Genomic DNA, 8,087 nt, shown 5'->3' with positions numbered 1-8,087 from the left:
TTAGCTCGACCCATCCATTCAGTTTTTTGAAACTCAAGTATCAGTAATTGATGAAAAACGTTGTCTGGGTGTGTGGCTGAAATGCATTATCGATTTATGTGCTTGGCCTCTCGCAAACTTCGGTACAGTTGAACATGCCAAGACTATCCAACGCGACTCCCGCTTTGTCAAAGTACATGAAAGGGCCCTGGCTTGGTCCGCACTTATAACTTTTAAAAAATAATTGTTGAGGCGATCTGAACAATGGCTTCCATTGACGTCAAGAACATTCAGCTCCAGCCGCCTCCAAGATTGCTTACTTGGTCCCGTCCTTCTGCTCATCTACCTATTGCCTTTCTATAACATATTTCGCAGACATTATTTAATTTGTACAGGAATTACATGAACTTAGTTCCAAATTTTCCACGAGCATTCTCCACTATTTCACTGCATATCGGCAGTTGATTATTTGTCACAATAATCAGGTCAGAAATCAACGATAAGATCGTCTCCCCTAATTTGGCAATTATCAACTAATGCCCCATCACAAGTGCTGCACCCTCGTCACTGATTCAACCATCCTCTCTGGGAATGGTGTCAGACAGAACCAGATGCTTCAGCATCATGACACTTAATTTCAACTCCATCTGAACTTCTGACTTCATATCTTCTGAATCAGAAGGAGTCCATATATCAACCTGTGAAACACACCGTGATGCACGGTGATTCAATTTAGAGCTGGTCATTTAGGGGTGAAAAAAGGAAGCATCATTTTTCACACAAAGGTTAGTGGGAAACTGAGATATATAAAATTATGTTTATCAAAAAATTCACTTTATTTATCCGAAAAGATTCACATACCTTGATAAAATTAACTATCAAAAATCTATCAGCCTTTGTCGGAACTTTTCAGCCTTTTGAATTGGAGGTCAGGATTCTATGTGTTTTGATGAAGAAGTGCTTCCTGATCTCTATCCCAAAGAGCCTAGATCGCACTTTTTTCGTCGATCCCACACCAGAGGTTTAGCAGTTATGCACCTACTCGCTCCAAGGATTTTATCATTTTATGCACTGTGCTGGACCAACCCCCAACCTTCCAAAATCAATACAATACAAGCCATACCTTGCAACCTTCAAATGTAACCTTTCAAGCACCTTTATCCTTCTGGGGACTCTGCAACGCACACGCTGAAAGGCGAATATCTACTTGTGGGGACTGTTTTGTGCCCAGAAGTGAAAGCAGTATTCCAGGTGGGATTTGATCATGTCTCTAAAAACGGAATCATCGCCTCCTCGTCATCGTAGTTCAGCCCCCTTTGCGATGAAGGTCAATATTCAGTTAGTCTTTTGAATTATTTTTTCTACAGGTGCACTAGCTTAACACGATTTATCTAATTGGAGAGCCTATCATTTTGCTTATCCACGATGTATAATCCCTCGCTTTTAAGGGCATATGCTTTATTGGCTCTAAACCGAATGACGTCACACTTACCCACATTGAACTCCATCGGCCATAGGTTTTTCCACCTGTTTAATATCTCTGTCACCATTTGGAATTGTCTGCTTCAGTGTGCCGACATTACTGTGCATACTAAAGAAATGTCATTTTCAATATTGGATATAAATCTTTTTCATCTAAGTCATTGATATATAATGCAAAATTGAGACCACCGCTTAACACATCTCAAAAAAATGAGTGCATTCTCCTGCCTTGTAACTAATTATCAACCAATTTCACAAGGTTTCCTCCAATTCACTGCGCTCTTATCTTGTATGGAACACATGATATGCCTTCTGCAATCTAGATATATAACATCCATATATCGCTTTGACCATGCCAGTGACCTTTTAAACAGACATCTATATTAATCAAACATAACCTACTATTCATAATTGGATGCTGACTCTCTTGCTCAGTTCACAATTTATCAAATGTTCAGTCCGTCTGTCATTGATGAGTAATTCCAATGAATCCCACATATAAAAGTAAGTGACAGTTCGCAGTTACCTCGTTTTCCACATTATTCTTTCTTAAGTAACTTAATGCTGTTCGCATTCTCTGATTTCAAAGATACAATTCCATAATCCTTAGAGCTGGAATAATACGGAATGGACAACGTACGCTGCTATTCCCCCTTTGAATCTGACTGCAAATTTATGATGTTGTAAATGTGTATGCTAACGCAGAAATGCAGAAGTTGTGTTAAGGCATTGATTGTTCTGACACTGACTGCGCTGCTCTCAAACTGTACTTAGCTGGCAATAAATGCAATAATGGAAATCTGGAGAATCGGTGAAAACTTTGTCCCTTCTGCAGCCCGACCGCTGTAAAATAACCCATTAAATGTTAGACTCCATTTTATTAGGTACAACTTTGGTTGTAAGAGCGTATTGACTGAGAAACTAAATTTATGGCCCTGAAATCTATTTTTAATAGGTGTTATGACAAATGTATCCATATTAATAAAAAATTAAATATTGAAGAATTTTTTTCAAATGGTTCCTTCACGTTTAAGTCAGAGTAATGTTTTTCTCCTTGTTCGAGACCCTATCTTTGTTTTGATCTTATTAACTAGTTACAATCAACCACAATTCCTGCTCTTCAGTCTGAGAATTCTGCATTTGATTGGCTGCTTAGGCAGCTTGCAGAAATCACATCAAACCTACGAAGATTTCAGCTGCATGTCAGGAAAGCCTAAAGTCTCGCCAAAGCGATCGCGAGATCGGCGTAGAAACCTTCCATCGTGGCTAGCGACGAATGCATTTGCTTCGCCGTCAACCAGAAATAAAGCCCAAAAGCTGCCAGTGGCTATTTTTTTAATAGAAAAAGAACATAATTGGGATGGGATGCAAAAAGAATCTGGGAGGAGCAGCGTGTGGTGTCGAAAATGGAAATACAGGGGATGGAATGCCTTTAATAACTGTAATGCGCTGTCATGAGTTACAAATAACGAAGTGGGATGGAATACTTAATGGTTTAACATTGACTTTTATAATTTCAATTATTTAATGAATTTCGAAATTAGTGCTAATGGATATTTCACCGCATTCTTTAACTCCTCTCTGAATTTACTTTGGGTTCCTGCATAAATACACGTGTTGGTGCAACAGCTTAAAAGCTGAAGCATATATCCGCTTTCCTGCAGAATTAACCTCGGATCATTGAAATGGGAACCTGCAAAATAATTACCCTTTGTAAATCGCACATACAACAAATTGATAACATACGACATCCAAAACAGAATGAAACTGCCCGATATCGACAGCAGTAAAACGATGGACTTTTTCCTGCTCTCCATCTCTGGGTCGTTGTGAATCTCTCCATTTCTCTGGGTCCGGAGTCTCCTGCGGGCTTTACTGGCCGCGAGAATGTGTTTAATGGTCAGAGCATTGAGCAGCAAAATCAGAACGAAAGGTACACATGGGGTCAGAATACGGTCCAGCCAGTCAAATGCTGCCCAACCAGCTGAAGTATAAAATATTGGTTTCATGCTGCAAAACCACGGCACGTTGTTTATCATGTACAATGGTTCATATATAAAGTAACAGGGTACATTCTTAGCACAGCTCAGCATACAAACCGTTCCGATAATCAAGCCTGCCGTTTTCTCTGTGCAATATTTTGTTTTAAGCTTTAGGCAACAAATGGCTACACATCGATCAAAGGTGAAAGCGACTGTTAACCAGACGGAACTGTCTCTGGCAGCATAAGTCAAGACGGCGCTCGTACTGCAGCCTGGAGTCGTGGTCAGAAAAGTAACTGGGAAATAAATACCATGGATCCGATTGAATATCACTGCAGTGACAACCACCAAAAGATCCGTCACAGCCATGGACAACAGCTACTGAGTGATACATCTGGAGATACCGCACCTTCCTCGGAACAGGAAAACAATCGCCACCAAATTAGCTGCAAGGAAGAGAAAACGGGAGAAGTGCAGGTAAATATGGTTTAATACTTTACAGGTACAATGAAGCCCTTACATTAAACGCAGACTGTACAATTAATCCCTCGTTCTCATAGCTTATCAGAACAGCGACAATTTAAACACAGTCTGCAGACTGCATCCCTCACTGTAATACCTTACCTGGAATAGTGATACCTTAAACAAAGGCTGCACCTTGAATACATCACTGTAATACCGTATCAGGAACAATTATACTTTTTAGAAAGGCATTCACAATGAATAGATAGCTGTAATAGCTTACAAGGAATAGCGGTAATTTAAACAAAAGTTTGTACAATGAATATGTGACAATAATGTCTTACCAGGTACAATTATCCTTTTAACAAAGATGTGTGCAATCAATAACTCACTGCAACACATTACTTCAAAATTAAACAACTACTTAAACAATGCAATCCTAACTGTAATACATTACCAGAAACAGCGATACCTTAAACCAAAACTGTACAATAAATCCCTCACTGTAACACCTTACCTGGAACAGTGATACGTCACACAAAATTTTTATTATGGATCCATCACTACAATAGCCTACCAGGATCAGTGATACCTCCAAACAAATATGTATATGAACCCCTCACTAATATATTACCAGGGACAGTGAGACCTTAAAGAAAAACTTAAATGAAATTAATGACTTTAATAATTTACAAAGAACAATTATACTTTAAAGGAGGATTGAATACTGACATCTTTACTGTAATTCTTTATCACGAACACCAAAACCTCATCCAAGGACGTCAGCAATGCATACCTTACCAGGAACAGCGATAGCTGCAAAAATCGGATAGTAAATGGCAAAGACACGACCAGTTACTTGGGCATGCATTTTAGCGTGAAATGCTGAGGTGTTAAACCAACACGTATTGTGGGACACTTTCAAATGAGCCCATATTTATATGCCATGTTAATTCCAGTGAGACAATTAGGTTGCACCATAATTTGTGTTCGTTGCAGTAGGCTGAGCAATCAAATTGAGGCAGGGACTTTCAAGGATATTTATTGCTGTGATAACATGGAACATTGACAGAGTTGTATAATCTTACTCACAATATGAATTGTACTGATGCTAGCATTTCCTTAATGAAAGATAAACCATTACTTATGACTGGCCATGGCGAATCTGAGACCAACCAAGTAGGGAGTACTCGTTTCAATCCCCTTTTGATGCTTAATTAGGAGATCTAATAATGGGGGCTTCTGTAGTCAAAATCGTCCCTTTTACTGTTGCCATGTCAATTAGCTAAGCCGTGGCACCCTTTATATGAGAATATAAGAACATAAGCAGGAATCGGCAATTTGCCACTTCGAGCTTGCTCTGCTGTTGAGTTAGATCATGGCTGATCTACATCAACTCCAATTTCCCAGACGATCGGCTAATGCCGGGAATCCCTTAGTATCCAAAAAGATATCGATCTCAACCTTGAATCTACTCAACTGCTGAACATCTGCAGCTCATTGACGGAGAGAATTCCAAAAAGTTACCAGGCTCTGAGTGAAGTTAATTCTTCCCATCTCAGTCGTAATTGCTCACCGCCTTATTCTGAGACTGCGAAACCTAAGTCTCGATTCGCCAGCCAGTGAAACATCTTCCTTGCAGCTCCCCTGCCGAACCTTAGAATGATATAAGTTTTAATGAGATCAACTGTCAATTTCTAAAGAAGAGGCAATATAGGCCGAGTGTATTCTGTTTTTTCCCAATGTACGATCATCCAGCCCAGGAAGCAGCCTAGTGAATTTTCGTTGCACTCCTATCAAAGCAATATATCCTTATTTAGCTAATCTTATCAAAATTGTACAGAACACTCCAGTCGAGGTGTGGTCTACCCAAGGGCCCATGCAATAACAATGATAGATCTAACACTTATAATCCAAGCATTTTGAAATAAAGGTCACCATGTTGAATACATTTCATTAAAATGCGAGATTTGCATCACAGGTCACAAAAGATTACACAGACGGTCTCAGGAAATCTCAGGCTTCAAATTAAAAACGGCAGTTTAAAGCATAATCAGATACAACACGTGATTAAGATAGATACACTAATCATACAACCCGTGAAAGCAGAAAAGATTTACGAATCCGGAACAGATGGACATTGGGACAGAACGATGGTCTTTATATGAATCCCGAGCTGTCAGATGTGTTTCGGCGAAGCCTGGATGTGCTCCGCCGCTGAGGAAGCACTGACCTCCGCTTGCTTCCTTCTCTTTCCCGGCTGCCTCTTTATATAACTTATTTCGTTGAGCCGCTGTATATCATGCATCAATAATTTTTACCTCTTCAATTGTCCAAGATCAGCGGAGTGAGAACCATCCTAATTAGGTTATTTCCCACCATAACTCTGTTCTAAATGACTTATTGTCCTTTCCCATACAGTTGTTAATCCTGTGTTCCTTGCTGCATCCTTTATCAGCTTAGTTATGCTTGAACGCCTAATTTTTTTCTCCTGATATCGTATCATAAGAACATAAGAACGTAACAGAAGAATTAGGAACAGGATTAGGCCATCTAGCCTTACGAGCCTGCTCCGCCACTCAGCAAGATCATGGCTGATCTGGCTGTGGAATCAGCTCCACTTACCAGCTCGCTCCCCGTAACCCTTAATTCCCTTATTGGTTAAACATCTATCTATCTGTGATTTGAATGCATTCAATGAGCTAGCCTCCACTGCTTCTTTGGGCAGAGAATTCCACAGATTCACAACCGTCTGGGAGGGGGAATTCCTTCTCAACTCGGTTTTAAATTGGCTCCCCCGTATTTTGAGGCTGTGCCCCCTAGTTTTAGTCTCCGAACCAGTGGAAACAAGCTCTCTGCCTTTATCTTGTCTATCCCTTTCATTATTTTAAATGTTTCTCTGAGATCACCCCTCATCCTTCTGAACTCCAACGAGGAAAGACCCAGTCTACTCAATCTATCATCATAAGGTAACCACCTCATCTCCGGAATCAGCCTAGTGAATCGTCTCTGTACCCCCTCCAAAGCTAGTATATCCTTCCTTAAGTAAGGTGACCAAAACTGCACGCAGTACTCCAGATGCGGCCTCACCAATACCCTATATAGTTGCAGAAGGACCTCCCTGCGTTTGTACTCCATCCCTCTCGCAATGAAGGCCAACATTCAATTCGCCTTCCTGATTACCTGCTGCACCTGCAAACTAACTTTTTGGGTTTCATGCACAAGGACCGCCAGGTCCCTCTGCACCGCAGCATGTTGTAATTTCCCCCATTCAAATAATATTCTCTTTTAATGTAATATTTTTCCAAGGTCGATGACCTCACATTTTCCGACATTGTATTCTATCTGCCAAACCTTAGCCCATTCGCTTAACCAATCTAAATCTTTTTGCAGCCTCTCTGTGTCCTCTACACAACCCGCTTTCCCACTAATCTTAGTGTCATCTGAAAAATGTGTTACACTACACTCTGTCCCCTCTTCCAGGTCATCGATGTATATTGTAAACAGTTGTGGTCCCAGCACCGAACCCTGCGGCATACTACTAACCACCGATTTCCAACCCGAAAACGACCCATTTATCCCTACGTTCTGCTTTCCGTTAGCCTGCCAATTCTCTATCCATGCTAATACATTTCCTCTGACTCCACGTATCTTTATCTTCTGCAGTAATCTTTTGTGTGTCACCTTATCGAATGCCTTTTGGAAATCTAAATACAACACTTCAATCAGTACACCTCTATCCACGATGCTCGTTATATCCTCAAAGTATTACAGTAAATTAGGTAAACATGATTTCCCCTTCATGAATCCATGTTGTGTCTGCTTGATTGCACTATTCCTATCGAACATATCTCACTCTGTCTGCTGAACAGGCACACTTGAAATCAATCAGTATTTGACGGAGTTTGGCACCAAGGAGCCCGAGGAACTCTGAAGTCAATGGGAAGCAAGGTGAAAAATTTTCACTGCTGGAGTCATATCTTGCAAAAAACAAGATTTTCTGGTGGATGGATATCAATCATCACAGCCCCAGGACATCACATCAGTAGCTCCTCAAACTAGTTTTCCAAGCCGTACCATCATCAGATGCTTCATCAATGACCTTTTATCCATCATAAGGTCAGAAGCGGCGATGTTCGCTGATGACTCCACAGTGTGCAGTTCCATTCGTAAATCCTCAGA

General features: G+C 40.6%; 1 pseudogene; it reads right to left on the bottom strand.

Annotated features, from left to right (window-relative positions):
* Window positions 1-551: 551 nt before the first annotated feature.
* Window positions 552-8,087, bottom strand: part of LOC139249573 (probable G-protein coupled receptor 139) — a 31,764-nt pseudogene continuing 24,228 nt past the window's right edge.

Source organism: Pristiophorus japonicus, unplaced genomic scaffold (assembly GCF_044704955.1).
Source record: "Pristiophorus japonicus isolate sPriJap1 unplaced genomic scaffold, sPriJap1.hap1 HAP1_SCAFFOLD_327, whole genome shotgun sequence".
NCBI lineage: Eukaryota > Metazoa > Chordata > Chondrichthyes > Pristiophoridae > Pristiophorus > Pristiophorus japonicus.
The sequence above is the reverse complement of the archived record's forward strand: the minus strand, read 5'-3'. Positions and strand labels throughout refer to the sequence as shown.